Raw genomic sequence first — 17,051 nt, 5'->3', positions numbered from 1 at the left:
CACCAGTGGGAAGGAATGTTGTTAGCACTCATTTAAAGAAAAATAATTTCTGTGCATTGTGTAGTGCTGGAACAAAGCATCTCACTTACAAAACCTCTGATTCTTCCCGGTTCTTTCATCCTATTAAAGCTTGCTCAGTGAACCGTTTAATCAGGCCTAAACCTTCATCTGTGCTGTGGGCTCAAGACCTGTGTTATATGGCTTGTCAAAGAAACACCTGACACTGGACCTGCAATACCTGGGAACTATTCGTCTCCAGCAGTGACATCTCCAGAGGAGGACAGAGGTTTGCCTGTATTTATACATATATTTCCTGAAGTGATGCAGATGGTTGTTACTATCTCTGCTATTGCCCCCTGTGAGCCCCAGCGCAGCAGGGCCCATGCTCGTTTTCCAAGTCAGAGAAAGCAGAGTTGACTTTTGAGTAAATAGCAGTTCTTGACATTGATTTCTCTGCCTAGCGGCAAAGGAGGTTGTGCTTTTCGTCACAGGTATCAAAGCATGTAATTGTAGTGCTGTAGTTGCAGAGAGGGAATTTAGCTGTTCTGGTGATGAGAGCAGCCCCACAGCTGTGCTTTCAGGCTGTAGCTTCCAACCTGTCAGGAAGAGGGCTCACACAGCTTTTTGTCACCAAAGATGAGGTGTCAACTTAAATCTTGCTTTACAAGCTAACCCCTAACTTAGGTACTGGATGCCCATCAAGGGGCACCTGAATGTTTCTGTCATTTTGGGCTGGGCTACTTTCAGCCATTAGTTCCTACTGTGAAGCCACTGAATATGTGGCTGCACGAGCAGAGGAAGAAATTGCTGTCACTGCTCTGCTGTGGTGGTGTGTGGCCACCTCCATGGCCTCCAAGTGCTATGTGGGGCACCACCACACTTTTCTCCCCCAGGCACAGGCCACGAACGGCACAAAAATCCCAGTCTGTGCCAGCCATTGCGGAGTTAACCTTTCAGAGTGGTCCGCCTATTTGCACATATGTGCAACAGATCACAGCTTGGCTTCAGTGTTTTGCTAATTCCCTTGTGGTCCCTGCACCAGATTCAGACCTCATGTTTTGATGTCAGTTGTGAACCATTGCAAATACATGAGTTAATCATCTTTAACACTGTCGTGGGATCAGAATGTGGATATATCAGTGCAATGCCCTTTTAGCCTATAGTGTTGCACATATAACAGCAATGGCCTAGCTTCCCCCAAATGCACCTCTGAATTAATTTATTCAGACCTGGCTTTTTTTAATATCCCATGCAGTAGATTTGATAAATGGAGCAGTATGTGTGCATGTACATACCACACTGATTTCTAATAAAGCTGTAACATTAGTGCTCAAGGTCTAAGTTCAGACATCTCATTTTTAGTTGACAAAATATTTAACCATTTCCCTGTTCATATATTGTATGTATTTTAAGCCTTCTCACAGGGGCACTTCCAACAATATGCTGTCCTTTTTGAACACTCTTCGTCTTTAAGACAGTTAGAACTTCTTTAGTCTTCCACAAAAGTTTGTGCTCAGAAAGCCAGCTCTTGAGTAGAACATAGCAGCTTTTTAGTCTGTAGTATTGATACAAATATATCACCGTAGGATGGTTGAGAACAGAAAATGAAGGGAATTCCCTTGTTTAGTTTACACTGCAAGAGGAAGCTGCATCCACACAAGGGAATGCACATGCTGGATGGTGGTGTCCTCACTAGCATTGACAGGAATAGTGGAAGCAGCATTCTCCAGATTTGTATGCCTTTGTAAGATCATTACCATGGATTTGAAGTTTGTTGGCAGCATCTCTGGAAAATCAGTTCTTGTGCAATACAATATCCTGGGCAACCTAACTGGTTTATTGGGTCGCTGTGGCTTAAAGAACATCTTCTGATGCTAAACTTTGCTGTGAGTTTGTTGAAGCCCCAGTCTTGGGCTGCAGTAATGCAGGCTGAGCCAAATGCCAGGTACTGTCACCAGGCACATCCCAGCAAAACACAGAGAATCAGTGCAGTTAGTCTCACTGGGGTGCTATGGTCCAAGATTCCTTGTCATGTCCTTGTTTTATAATCTTTCACGTGTCATTGTTTGAATTACTATTTGTAGTGCTGCAACTCAGAATTTTAGTTCTTTAGCAATGCATCTCAGGTGCAGATGCTAAGGGTGGTTCTGGCCATGCAGCTATTACCCTGCTACATGACCAGATTGTGTGAAGCACTAGACGATGCAAAGGGTCCCTGGTGATGGGAGCAAAAGGGATGTTTACAGCTGCGTGGAAGTCTGCCTCTATATTATATTAACAGAGTGATAATGTTGAAACAGGTTCATTGCAGCCTCATCTCTGGAGGTAGCTGGGAGGAAACCCATAACACACCGAGTTGCCTCTGCAACATTTCAGAAAGAAAAAGAATTGTCCCTGGCACATAGCAAAGCCCTGCTAAGCAATCAGCTTAAGCCTTGAAGCATGAAATTTGATTATCTTCATCACAGATGAGTGCTTTTAACCTCCCTTGAAAATGGAAGACAAATATTTCTCTTTAGGGTGCCAGGTCTCTATGCAAAAAATGACTTTTTCAAAGGTTTCTTCATCTGTCATATATCTGTCATATATCTTTCTAGCTTTGCCTGAGCTATAGTTTCCTCCTGGGACAAATTAAAAGCAATGCACAAGGTGGTAGGTAGAGAATTGAGTGAGATTTCTGCTTCCTAGCAGAGAGAAACTGCCCTTTGCACTCCTGTGTGCTGTCAATGTTGCATGTGGGGTCTCACTTGAATGTCTTCTCCCAGCTGGTGACAAAATGCTGTGGGTGCAGAGAAACAGGGGAGAAGCACCTGGGAATTATTTTTACTTACATGAAGTATTTTTACTTACATGAACCCTTCCCTATTCCTGTAACTAGTAAAAAAAAAAAAAAAAAAAAAAAAAAAAAAAAAAGGCACAATGAATTGGACCATATCTTTGTATTATATTAATAGGATGGATTGTTTTCTATCATATGATTGAAAAAACATGGCATGAAGTTAAATTCTCAGCTCTGTCCAGCAAAATCTGTTTTCCTGCAGTCCTGGTTTGGCTTGTCCTGCAACGTATTTAATCCATGCTGAGGACATGTGGATTTGGTTTTGTATTTGTATCAGCAAAACCATCTTGAGGACACAATAACAGAAGTGGGGAATAGTTTAATTTGTATTTTGCACCCACAACACCTCTGCATATGTAGGAAGAGGATCTGTACAGTGATATCAACTGCTGTGTGTACACTTTCTGGTTGTTTTAGGTGTTTTTATTCCACTGTGTTCTGCTGCCGTGTAGATGTTGGGACTGCTTGGTGGCTGCTTTGTTCAGGTGAAGTGGGCAATGCCTATACTGGTCTCTGTTGCACTAGCCCAGCACGGACACTGGAGAGCCTTGGGAACTCCTATGATCTGTGATCTATGAACCTGGAGCCTGGAAGACTGCTGAATGCTGCATATTCTGATCTAGATACTCATTACTTTACGATACAAAGGTTCTTCAACCACTCGTTTTATACTTACTGAAAGTGTAGTGATTCTCTCTCAGAAAATGCTCTTTTAAATTCAGTGTGGTGGTATCTGCAACATCTCAGATGTGGTGTTTGGTTTTGGTTTGGTTTTGGTTGTGTTTTTGTTGTTTGTTTTGTTGTTTGTTTTGTTTTGTGTTGTTGTTGTTGGTTTTTAGGTTAACAGCTGTTGTTTCTGCAGGTGAACAGCTGCAAATTCAGGGGGGGGGCTGTGAGAGATCAGGGACTATACAGGCTGGTCTGGGCTGGATAGGGCTGCCCAGAATTTTATAGGAAACCTTCAGAGGTTAGTGAATGTGAAATGCATGGCAGTGAAGGCAGTGCAAGATTGTGCAGACTGAGAGGAGAACCTAAATTGCTTGTGCATGTTGTTGGGTTATCAGTTATTTGAAGCAAACCTGAAAAGAGACATTGGAGTCAGTGAACATGCCAACAATATCTCAGCAGTGATAAAATTGTACACACTGTTATGCTATAGAAGGTAGTGCATAAATGGCATGCACACACTACAATGGAGGTGCAAAACTATCTTGTGTATGTGGATCTTTAGTGGGCAGCTTGTGTTTTCAGTGACACTGAAGAGCAAAGGCACTTCCTTTCTGTCCTGGAAAGTGGGTGTAATGATGTTATTATTTATACCTTGTCTGATAGCTTGCTTTACATTATTGATACGCCGAATAATAAATAGTGCCCAATTTGTGATAACTTCGGTAGAGAAGAGAGGTGATGTGTCAATAATGATGCTTAAGAAATGGACCCCCCAAGAACTGACTGGTGAAATCCAGCTGTTACTGGCAAACGTTGAAGAAGAGACAGGAATTGAGAATATTAAAAAGAAGATGAGGGATTGTAAGGAATGCTTCAGCAATTCGTGTCAATAGAGGGCTTGAAGGGTAAACCTTGAGTCTCTGATATCTGGGGGGGTTCAGAATAACTGCTAACTATTATGACTATTGCATGGGACACTGCGCAAGTCTCTGATATCTGGCCAAGAGATTAAGGAGAAGGGGAAAGCTGAAGGACAACTAAAAGACAAAGATTGCATGGGACACTGCGCAAGTCTCTGATATCCGGCCAAGATGGACAAATGAGAAGGACAAGGAAAAAGCCTGGGAGGAAGAATCCGGGTTCAGATTCTGGGAACTAATTATAATAACTCTGCCTTTTCTAGAAGTAGTAATGAATATGAATTAGCCTAGGAGCATGAAAACCAGCCGCCTGATGTAACGTGTGTGTGTGTGTGTTGGAGCAGCCCAGACTCCCTGTGCACCTGGCGCTGTTTACTCGCCTTTTATTGACCCCATAAATACATATTATAAAGCTAAATTGACTCGGAAGTTATAACAGGTCACTATATAGTGGGAGGAAGTTCCCCACAGCTACCAGTAAGCAGAGTATGAAACTGGTTCTGTGGCCTGATTGCCACAGGGAGGGAGCCTGAACTGCTCCGGTGTTGTTTACAGGTGGCAATTTTTGCCAGGTGCAAGATATTTTTTGGGGCTTGAACAGAACTGAAACACAGAAAACAGAAAGGGTAGGAGAAGTAATCGAAAGGGAAGCTGTCTCCTGGGTCAACATTCTTTTTATTTTCATCATTCGCATCCAAAGTTGTGTAATATTTAACTGAAAAACACTTATAACGATAGCAATATTTAACTAAAAGCAAACTGCAGTGTACTTCACTAAGCTGTGCTATATTTGCTCTTGGGGCTACGATTTTCACTTTTCCTCACTCAAAATTTTCGAGTTAAACTCAAGCTGACATTAGTTTGCAAGACAAGAACTTGAGTGTCTGGGAATAAAAAAGGTATAACAAACAATTCCTTGGCCTCTTTATAGAAGGATTTCCTTATTTACTTAGGAAGGATGTTGGAAAAGATTCCTGACAATAAATAGCCAATGAAAAAAGATACCAAAACACCACCTTAAAGTAAACAACAAAGTTTAAAAAAAAAAATCAATTTTAGAGCAGTGACGATTAGTGTGATTGCTCTCTGCAGCCCAGTACTTCATTCTGAACAACTCATAGCACTTTTTTTTTTTTTCCTCATTAATTGAGATGTGAGTTAATACATGAGTTGTCTACCAAGAAATCCTGGAGACCTGCCAGCAAGCACAATATTCAACTTTGTCCAGTCGCTACTCCTCTGTGTCTGAACACCAGAAGATTATCAGCAGATTACCTACTACTCTGGTTTCTTAGAGTTGTTAAGTAATTTATTAACTAGAAAGTTTGTTCAGGTAATGCAAATAAAGTCCATCTGAAAACAAAACATAAGATGTCAACACTTAGAAAGAAAGAGGCTTCAAAACGTGCTTTGTGTCCTGTCAAAATCCCATCCTTCTTTATCCCAGCCTTCTTCTCCTCGGACCTGAGTGCACAGTATTCAGGAATTTATATAGTTTCAGATGGCATTTCCAAGTGGATATGTAGGGTTGTTGATTCTTCCTAGGGCTGGAAATCAGAGCTTCTCGGACGATGCTCTCACCTTAGCATAGGCAAGGTTTCTGAGCAGGGGAAAAGGAGAGGTGACCGGGTCATTCAACGGGAGGGAGAGGCTACGAGAGGTAATGCAGAGGGTGTATGCAATGGTCCTGCAGTGGGTAGGGCCTGGAGGCTTCGAAAATCCCCACTGCCCCCACATCTGCAGAGGAGCCAGGCAAGCCTTGTAAGCCCCAGGTACCCCTGTGGGCTTGCTTGTTCACCTTTGGGGCAGGGGCAGCAGCAGTGCCTGGCCATCTGCTCCTGTGCAGTACTGGAGCTGAGCAGGAGGACTGGGGCCACAATGGAAAGGCAGATCACAGAAGAAGGTAAAAAAATTACTTCTAAAAAGTTTGTGTTGACTCTGTTTCACTGGAAGCTGTTTCACAGCAGGGACACCAAACTGCTGCAGAGGCATAGCTGAGAGCATGACTAACTGCACAGGGCAGCGAAGGATGGGCGGAAAGAAAACAGTTTTTTGGCTAATGAAAATGTTCATATGATGACTCATATCAATATATTTGACCTTTATTAAAGCCCATCTCCTAGAATTGATAAAAGTTCTTAGATTGTGTAAGGAAATGAAGAAAAAAAAAATAAACTTTTATTTTGGAGGACAAAAGATTGGAAATGCAGTGAAGGCACGGACCTGGAGGTTCAACCATAAACCCAGATATTAAAGGAATGCAGACTTGTCTGTAATATGCTTTGCAATCATAAAACCATTACAAATTTTTTACTGACGAATGTTGAAAAGTTGTGTTGACAGATTCAGTAGATGAGATTGCCAGGGAGAAGGCTGCAGAGGATGTCTGTGTTCTTAATACAGCTACACGGACATACATACACAGAGCAGGAAAAGCACGGCTTGAAATCTACACTGGCAAGAGCTGAGGCAGCTCTCGCAAAAGCCTTGGAGATGTTTTGGTACGTCTGTGGCGGGGCTCAGCCTTGGCAAAGCACATGGTGCCAAAGCACAGAGTGCCAAAGGACACGGCAATATTTTGTGGTGTGTGTCAATGCTATCTGACTGGGTAAAATGTTCCATTTCTTTACTCTCCTCTTCTGGATAATTTTGCACTGTGGATACATACCGGTTGAGCTGGTTAAATATTCGTGGGGTTTGGGGTAAGGAAAAAGTGAAAATATTGCAACAGAATGGTTCTTTGGAAAAATTAAATATAAAAGTAATTTATTTGTAACTAGGAAGAAACTATCACAAAAAGGCACTTGAAAAATAATTGATGACTGCCATCAGCTAATAAAATAGTTCTCTAGCACAGTTAGATTGTAAAACTACCTCCATGACTGACTTAATTAAAACAATTATCTAAGGGCTTGACTTGGGTTAAAATATGTTCCTTTCTATGTTCTTTTCTACGACTTCTGGAGGCAGCTGAGCTTGCTCCTTGCCTTTGATAAGGCTGCAGTTCTATAATGTCTTTGGGACAATTAGGTTCTTAATCACATAGAGAAGAAATATCACTATATAAAAGCGTACCTCTCAGCAGAGAACCATTCACCGTGCAGAAAGAACACAGTATCAATGGAACAGAGTGGCCTCACGCAAAAGGGAGTGACTGGAGGGCTTAATTTTAAAAAGGACCTTAATGTTGCAGGTGAAAAACACTAAGAGACAATGACACGGTGTCACAGAAGTGGCTGCTCCCTTACAGCATGCTGCTGTTGGCTTCAGTGGTGGGGGCAGGACATGATAATCAGGGTTGATACGATACCTACCATGGAGGCTTCAGCTTGCCCTGACAGCAATATGGGCTCAGCCGCTCCTCCAGCTGATGGAATCTGGACTGCCTCCAGGCTCTGGTGTCTTTTAAGTTGATTTTTTTGAGAAAAAATAAATATATAAATAAATTGTGACTAGCTCTCGATCACCCCTGTTACCCCTGTTGTAAATTTTTATTGAGTATTTTTAGGCTGCTGAAACCCACCTGTCAAACAGATGAGGGAGGAAGATCTCCCTAATGTTACCTGTAATGAAATACGCATTTTGGAAGGCAACTCCTATTTAAGAGAAACCACAGAATCACAGAATGGCCGAGGCTGGAAGGGACCTTTGAAGATCATGTAGTCCAACCCCCTGCTGAGCAGGATCACCTAGAGCACATTGTGCAGGATGGCATCCAGGCAGGTTTTGAATATCTCTAGAGATACTTCACAACCTCTCTGGGCAACCTTTTCCAGGGCTCTGTCACCCTCACAGTAAAGAAATACCCTCTCTTATTCAGCTGGAACCTCCCGCACTTCAGTTTTTCCCCATTGCCTCATCTTCCCACTGGGCACAACAGAAAAGAGACCGGCTCCGTCCTCCTGACGCCGTCCCCTCAGATATTTACACACAGTGATGAAGTCGGATTGCTCCTGTTTAGAACAGTAATTTCCTTCAGAAGGACTTTTTTTTTGTTTTGCTTTTGTTTTCTTTGTTTCAGGCCGAACGGTGCTTTTCCGCGAAGGAAGCTGTTGATTGTTGAATTAAACAGTCGAGCCCGCTTTTTGTTTCTGCAGTCAGTAACTACCTCAGGTGCCTCCCAAGGTGCTGGGATGGTGCCCATGCCATGGTGCCCCCTCAAGAGGTCCCTGTGGGGTCCAAGCCAGGAGTCAGTCAGACACCGCCTGAGAGCCACCACCAGCAGCCTCACGGAGGTGGTGGTTTGACCCCACATGGGCACTGCCCCAGTGGCAGTTCAGTTTACAGCTCCCACGCCTTTTTGACTAGATTTAAAAGCAATCTTCTTCAGTTCTGGTGGCTGTTTTAGGGTGTGGTGACACGAAGAGCTTATTTGATGCGTTTAAGGGGCAAGGTGGTGCTGGGCCAGACCAAGAAGCCTTCATCCATGGCTGCCGCCTGAGTTCCCCTTTTCTTCTTTTCGGGAAGTTTTGTTGAGAGCAAAAAGGAGGTGTGAGCACATTGTTTTTAAAACCTCCCTTTTCAAGCATGGCTTCCTTCCTGGAAATCAGGCATTGTGCTCTGTGAAAGAACTGTGCCTGTTAACCCTCACAGCGGCCTTGCAGTACCTGGAGGAGGCCTAGGGGAAAGGTGGGAAGGGACACTGGGAGCATAGTGACAGGACAAGGGGGATGGCTTTAAACTAAAAGAGGGGAGAATTTGACTAGATCTAAGGAATAAATTCATTCCTCAGAGAGTGGTGAGGAATACCACCAAGCTGATTTGGATTTTAAGTTTCTTTGCATTGAAAGTGAATCAGGTTTCTTCAACACTGAATTGTTTTGAAGGCAGTGAATTGCTGAAGGCATTTTTGCCTTACCTGTTGGAAATCAGAGTAGGTTTAATGACTTCTCTCTTGATTTCAAAGAGCCCTCCTTCAATCTGAAAGAAGTAGTGTAGCCAGGCAGCTGCCTGCCAGTGGCTCTAGATTATGGTTCTTAAAATGCAATACAGGAAGTTTCCAGAATTTTATAAATGTTCCCAAGGCGACATTTGTGGGAAGAGAGTTGTAGGCAAAAACAACATCTTTTGCTTCATTAGCACTTTTAAATCAAAACAGGTGCCTGAAGGCATTCCTCATTTGCCGCCATGGTTTGCTGTCTGTCTGACTTAGCCTGTGTCTGATTTGCACGGCCCCATAACAATTGTCAATCCAGAGACTTGTACATGAAAAAAGCATTTTGAAGTCTGCTCTGAGTGAAAGCATGACTTGCAGGCATACAAGGAGTGGGAGCTGTGTCTGCAGCCCGATGTTCATGCTGCTAGTGCTTGTCTTCAGGGGGACCGTCAGGCAGAAGAAATCTCAGCACCCATCTCCCCCACAGGTGAATCAGGAAGAATTCAAGCCTGAAAAGCACTGTGTGAGAACTGAGTTTTACAACTTGACAAACCTTTGTTTTGTTTCGTTTTGTTTTATTTTTCCCCCAGGGAAGGGATGTCATGAGAAACAGATTACTTAAAAACTTGACTGATTAGATAATTCTTGCACATGGTGCCGCTTCAGACTTAAACCCACCATGTCTGCACAGATACAGAGGTGTGTGAATGTATGCGTGCTACTATCTAAATATACAGATATTCAGATACCTGCATACAGTCTATGCAGTGTAAAGTAATCTTGAGTTTTGCTGCATTTAGCAAAATTTTGCTTATTGTGCTTTAAATATTCTGGTTCACATTAATCCCCTGATGGAGTACTACTGTAGTTGAACCAGTTATCTCTTTTGCATATAAGATAGCTGCTATTAAATTTTCTTAGCATAAATATCTTTTTCAGATTAAACTAGTTTAGTTTTTGGTAAGCATGTAGTTCTCCAAAATCTTCTCACTAATCTCTGCTCTTTGGTGGAATCTCAGCAGCTGCTGCAGAGAGCAAAAGTCCTGTAAAGGTAAGAAAAACTGAACAGGGTTTAAATGCTGGGTGATCTTGGCCAAGATACATCTTCTGAACAGAAATGTCAAATGCAGAAAGCATTATCTCAAGATAAAGGCCTTAGGTTGTGTTCTGCTTAAGACCCTGCATTAATATAACAGTATCAGTGCTGCCAAATTTGTGTAGTTGAAAAAATATCCATGCTTTATCCTGACACAGGCAGAACCAGAAAAAAGGTCAGCTGGTGGTCAGCATCGTGCTTCACTCGTTTGTCAGCACAGAGCTGAGTGTTTCCAGAAAGTGGACATTTGTACCCTGAGGAGCATTGTTAAGGTATGCGTTATCTATTTGTGCAATCTGGTTTTCCACAGGCAAAATATTTATTTCTGAAGCTTTAATTCCCAGCCATGGCAATTTAACATCTCTGCAGCTCAGCTCAGTGTTGTGAATGTACCGAGCAGAGGAAACACAGCTTGACACTTGGGCTGTGCTGCTGGCAGCTGAAAAAATCTAGTCATGACTTGCAGACTGAGTATTATGAAATCATTAATCCTGGATAAACACGGAACATCTGGATTTCATCCCTTATAACACTACCTTTTGACTGTAAAGAAGGTCTCACAGTAAAACTAACCCAAACTGAAGATTGTAAACTAAATGTACAAGAGTGTAAAGACACCTCTGCGCTTGAGACATCAGCAGGTAAATGCACAAAGGCCTGGCTGTGCAGAGAGTCCCTGCAGAAGTCACGGAACAGATGCAGAGGCATGGTTTGTGCTCAGAGGTTCACCCAGGTAATGGGATAACCCTGAAGCTGGGGAGAAACTTCACGCCCTTCGGGACCTTTTCTTCAGCAAGGGATATATTGAACAAACACTGTAACCTTAGAGTGCAACCTTGCACTAATGCAGTCAAACTCATTTTTTGATTTTTTGTCACTCTCAGCTGCTTACCCCCACTATTTTCCTTGACCTACCTGTCCTTGTCCTTTGCCAGCTTTATATGCACACAAAATGAATAATTCTGGGGGCTGGTTTGCTGACTGGAATTTCCACAAATGTTTTGCTTTTACTGCTAATGACTGTGGGGTTAGAAATGTGCACAAGTGTCTTTGGGACCACACATTGGATTTGATCCTGCCCTCATTACGGTTACTGGGGGCCAAAGTCACATGAACTGCAGCAGGAACAGGCTTGTTTAATGGAAACAAGCCTGGAAATACTGTACAAAACAGTGTAGCTCTCCAAAACTGGATGCGATTGACAACACCACTGTAGTGTTTTGTTAGACTAGAAACCAAATAATCTGTGTAGCAGCCAAATACAGACATGTTTTCTTTATAGTCAGAAAAAAAAAGAAAAAAATAAACTGTTGAACAGCTGCCAAGTGTTTGGAACTCAGACCATGATGCAGATGCAATAAGGTCAGCTGTCTACCAGCATTAAGGGTACTTCTCTCAGAAGTAACAGAAGTATTTTGGATAACACCAGCAGAGAATGTGACCAGCTGTGTTTCAGCTGCTGCCACGCAAAGCCCTAGAGAATTGAGCTTTCTCCAAACAAACTGTGTAAGCTCTGCAGTGCTGATAAGTGGAAGTACCTATTTACTCTGTCTTCAAACAAAAAACGCATAGGGCTCAGGTAGATGAGCAGATTGCTCTGCCTCCATGAATGTTAGCAGTTTCAAAGTTCTTTGCAGTGGCTGTACTTGTAGATCAAATAGTAGAAAAAACACCTTGGCTTAAAACTCAAAAAAAAAATTTTTTTACTTATTTTACCTTGTGACTCAGATGGATTTAAAAACAAAGCTGTGGTAATGTATTTGTGAGTCTAAATCCGTAATCCTAGACCCAGAGAATTTACACTCCAAATCGTTGTTATCTTGCAGCTCCTTGTGTACATACAGAGCGCTGTGCACCGCCAGCTGAAGTAGTGTGATAGTTCACTTCTGCATGAATTTGCTGGGCTGATGTCAAAAAAACAGCTGGGCGTGGAAGAGCAAATCTTGCTGCTGTTGGGCTTGTAGGAAGGTCTTTCTACATTAAAAGCCTTTTACTAAGTTTTTATTAATGCAAATTCCCCAGAAATTTCTGACAAATGTAGGGAATAGGAAAGTACACCCAGAAAGACGTTTCCATCTGATCCTATTCCTCCTCGATCTGTTTGCTTACAAGCTTTCTCACACTTGTGTGAAATGCTAATGTGGAAGGGGATACTGTGGCTCCAGTCCCTCCTGACATTTTGAATGCACTTCCCAGGCCTGTTTTTCTATCCTGCAGTGTGAAATTAATTTTGGCAAAATCTTGAGAGAATTAAACTGCAACATGGTGATCTCCTTGCTCAACTCATATTTGCTGTCTGCCTGATTTATGTTGAAAAGAGGCACTTGGGCATGCCAATTATCCTGTCTTTTATTTGCCTTGTGCATTGAGCCTTTGGCTACTAGAATTAAACTGGAAAATGCAATTAAAAGCATTAGCTGTAGCAAACATACCACAAAATATCATTATATGCTTGACAATGTTCTCCTTCATATTGTTAATCCCTGCAGATCTACCTGTGCTATTAGATTTCATATATGGATTTTATTTTTCTCAAAAGACTAAATTAATTGGGATGAGCAAGTTGTGTGCCTAATTGCGTAAAGGAAGAAAAGGAAGATGTCACCATACTGGAAAAATCTCACCTGACTTTTCTTGGTGAATACGGTCTCAACTTGAATAGGAGATCTAACATTATTCAAGCTTCAAAATTTTTGTGCGTTCCTAGTTGATATTATGTGTTAGATAAACACGTATTTGGCTTCGTGCACCATGGAAATTATTGTGTATAAACTAAGTTGTCTTCAGGTGTGATGGAAGGTGCGTGGGGACTTGAGGTGAGGTGGCAAGCATGGCTGGCAGACCGTGTCGGGACTGAATTTTGGGGCCAATTTCCTTCCTTCCCTACATTCTCTGAGGTGAGGCTTAGGTTATCCCCACCTAAGTGGGGAGCATGGGCTTATGAGCCACACTGGTGATGTCATCTGGGGAGCAAACTTAGATGAGGGGAGAACAACCTTCCCATGCTCTTCGTTCCCAAGTCAAAATAGACCATCAAAGGAAAACAAGATTCTGACTCAGAATGCAGTTACAGTAAGTTGAGAAGCCAGAAATGCACTGATGTTGAACGCAGCACCCACATTCCTGTGGTTATTTCCTTGTGAAACAGTCTGAGAAAACAAAAAAGACTGAGATGATATTAACCGTATTAACCCTAAAAAGACAGGTTACTGGCTTTGCCAGTAAGTCTGAGAATCCAGGAGTGCCTGATGCTCATACCACTAAGCCCACTGAGCTTTATGGCCTCCCTTATGGTTAGAATATACAGTAGTCATATGAGTTTCTTGCTGAACACCTTTAAAATTTCCCTCTTGACCTCTGGTAGAAACACCATTGCAGGAGACGCTTGCTGCCTTGTTATTGCAAAGACCTCCCCAAAATCTTTCTCACCTTAAGTTTAAACCTTCTCTTTATCTCTGGAAAAAGGAATTTCCACAGAAAACAAATGTCAAAAGCATGAAGAAATACATGCAGGAGAGAGAAAAGGATAAGAAACAAAGAGGAATCTGAAGTCAAGCTCAGTGGTGACATAGCTACATCTCCAGCTGTGTGATGACAGACAGGTAAGCTGGTTTCTCTGCAGAGGTAAATCAGATCAGGCTGGAAAAAGGCAACTTTCCAACCTTACCTTCTGTGCTGCATGCAAACCTGTTAAATACCAGACCCATAAAAACCTAAAGATAATGGAAAACTGGAATTACAGGCACAAAGTGGTTTGGCAGAACATTGCTTTCAGGAACAGTAATGCCAGGAGTGGTGATATCTCTGACTGTGGGTTGTTGGATTGCAACATTTTCCTTGTTCCTGTTAGTCCTGATAGGAGCTGTAAAAGAGGTGGATGAAACTCAGTGACTTTGCCCTGCTGGACTCATTTCACTTAATGATTATTGCTCAATGTGATCAGAGAGAAAACACAAATGAAACTTTCTTCACTGAGGGGAAATGAAACTTCAGATACATGGGATAATTTAAAGCACCTATAGGAACTCTTCTGCATAATTGTAAGCGATTCATTTTCAGCTGGTGAAAACTGGAAACCTCTAGCACCCTTTTGCTAGCAAAACTCGGTGGATTTGCCTGAGCTCGTACCATTTCCCAAGGTTTATTTTTCATTACTCTGTAGTAATGATGCCAATGCCTCATTTGCAGCTGCTCCCGATGAGCCCAGCTGCCCGGCTGGGTGAGAATGCAGGCAGGATGCTGCGGCCAGCTGCCTTCCTCCTCAGCTGTGAGCACCAGCTGTCATCCATGCTGGAAGCGCTGCTTCTTCACTGGTCTCTTCAAGTATTTCAGGGAAGCAAGCCTAGCAATAAGGCCAAGCAGACAAAGGACAGTAGCCCTGTGTTTTGCCCTTTGCTGATTAATTTATTGGTTCCTGGGGAAAGCACCAAGTGGGAATGTCCTGTCTTCACCTGCCTGCACTGCAGTGACCTCACCTTCCTGCCTGCTGGGAAGGGTATGGTAAAATACCATTTATGTCTGGATTTTTTTTTTTCTTCCCATTTAGCAGACTGTAGATAAGGTCCTAACATGCCAATATCTTTGTCACCTAGCTCCTTCCATTCCAAACAGCGAAGTCCCCTCAGCTGCTGCAAGGGGTATGGTGTTTCTAGAGGGTTCCCAGTGCTGCCAAGCTTGAAGCAACCTCTCAGTGTTGTAGGAACAGTCAAGGAAATAAGTATTAGGGACAGGAACCTGTTTTGGTAGTGCAAGAGCCGGCTTGCGACAGTGTGTTTATGCATTAAAAGCTCTGCCTGAACAAACACTGCTGACACAGGTGACCTGCTGCCTCGTGTGGTGCCTGGCCTAGGTGGGCTACAGAAGGCACACCAGGTGAAACAGCAGCGAGCAGCCAAGTGCCAAGCTGGTCCCACATCCAGGTGTTTCACTGCTGCCAGTCTGCAGAGCAGCCGAGGGGCTTGTGAGGCTGAAGGCTCAGTGCTGTGTTCAAATTTATCACCGCTTCCTGAAAGCCTAAATGAGAAACGCCCTCATTGTTCTATCAAGATCAAGGAGATTTGGCACTCAAGCAAGAGCTGCTGAGAGAAACTAGAAGTGACGGTGGAATTCCCCAGCCCTATCTGTGGTAAACAACCTCTCCTTTGCCCGGGCCTGGCACGGCTGGGGGAGAGGCTTGTGCTGCTGCTGCCAGGTCCTGGAGGCAGGAGAGATCAGCACTGCTGGTCTCAGAGCTTGCTGCTCTTGTTGCTTTTTAAACTTCCCTTCTTCCCATGCAATGATGATCCCAGGATCCCGAGACAGACAGCAGTGTTACTCATGGCAAGGATTAGGTATTAACAGGAAAAGCACCTTCTGCCTTAACTTGTTTTTCATCTGGATAACTGAGAAAATTTGTTACAGATCCTGGTACACATTAGCTTTTAATGATTTCTGTGCCTCACCTTGTTTAGAAAGGCAGGTTTGCTCCCAGTTGCAGCTGTGGACCCTGAGTTACACTGGGTCAAGCCAAGGTAGATGCCTGCAAGTGGGGTCCTGTCAACACAGACGAATTGGAGCTGAGTTAACCCAGTTGCCCTTCATTGATTACAAGTGAGTAAACAAGTCTGCTGTGGAAATCTTAGGAGGAAGAACATCCAGCTGAGTTTGCTCTTTGGGTTAATATGCAAATAGTAAACGACTTGGTCTTCACAGCTCAGGAGATAACTGACTGAGCAGGCAGAAAGCAGAATAATTTCTGCTGAGTATAAAGATGCATTTCAAAGTGGCAATGAGAAATAAGTTAAAGTTGGAATTTACGTTTGGAAGCGAAGGCTCCAAGAGCTGGGATGAGTGGCTGATGTAAGTAAGCATATGCCTCTGCCTTGAGGTGATGGGTTAGCAAATCTTTTAGATCTTGCTCAAACTCAGAAACTCCCTTGGAAGCTCAATCAGCCCAAGAAATCAAGAAGTTGGCACTCTTTAAAGTAGAAGGCCTGAGCCAAAATTCATGCCGACAGCATCATTTTAGTCTGAGTAAAAGGAATATTGCAAACCAAGAGTCAGCCTGTAATCTTTAACGAACTGGTTCTAGATTTGTAGCATTGCAATGTATACAGTGCATATATGCATACATAAAAGAATATATGCATATATTTTTTAATAAGTAGTTCCTTACAGTGTTTAAAAATGTATCCCATAAATCCATGATGTTCTGATTAATTTTTTCAGCATATTTTTGTGGGGGACAGGAGGGTGAGTGGTGAAAATCCATGGGCAGATACTGAATGTACGCTGTTCCTTTACAGAGCCATTCCTACACTGCAGTGCTTTGCAACCCACAGCACGTTTGCATGGAGGGAATGAAAATGCTGGAGCAGATGATGTGACAGCTGCAAAAAGAATGCAGTGTGTGCATGTGGCTGGATGGTGAAAAACAAAGGTAACTCATCTGATCACTAAAATAACTGGCTGCTGCAGATGCCAGGGCTGCTTTGGAAGCAGGCTTCTGCTCCAGTGTGCAGCAGAGGGTGCATGAGGCCAGCAACCGTGGCCTTGTCCTTGCAACCAGTTGCCTTATGTAGCATGAAGGAGCAGAAACATGAGAGCAGAAATAGCCCAATTTCCCCAGCTATTACCCCCCAGCAACCATTTCCAGGTCACTCACATCTCTCC

The 17,051-nt window shown here is 43.0% G+C and overlaps 1 long non-coding RNA gene across 2 annotated transcripts; it reads left to right on the top strand.

Annotated features, from left to right (window-relative positions):
* The first annotated feature begins 117 nt into the window (after window positions 1-117).
* On the top strand, window positions 118-16,811 carry LOC309881416. Of its 2 annotated transcripts, XR_014318127.1 has the most exons (5): window positions 118-286; window positions 10,559-10,672; window positions 13,866-14,002; window positions 15,851-15,989; window positions 16,685-16,803. It is a non-coding gene; the product is annotated as an uncharacterized lncRNA (long non-coding RNA). The 2 variants fall into 2 exon arrangements; XR_014318126.1 differs by lacking the exon at window positions 15,851-15,989 and having other exon boundaries at window positions 16,685-16,811.
* The last annotated feature ends 240 nt before the right edge of the window (window positions 16,812-17,051 follow it).

The sequence above is a fragment of the Aythya marila genome, assembly GCF_965140915.1.
Source record: "Aythya marila genome assembly, chromosome: 9".
NCBI lineage: Eukaryota > Metazoa > Chordata > Aves > Anseriformes > Anatidae > Aythya > Aythya marila.
Note: the sequence above shows the minus strand (reverse complement) of the source record. Positions and strands in the feature narration are given on the sequence as shown.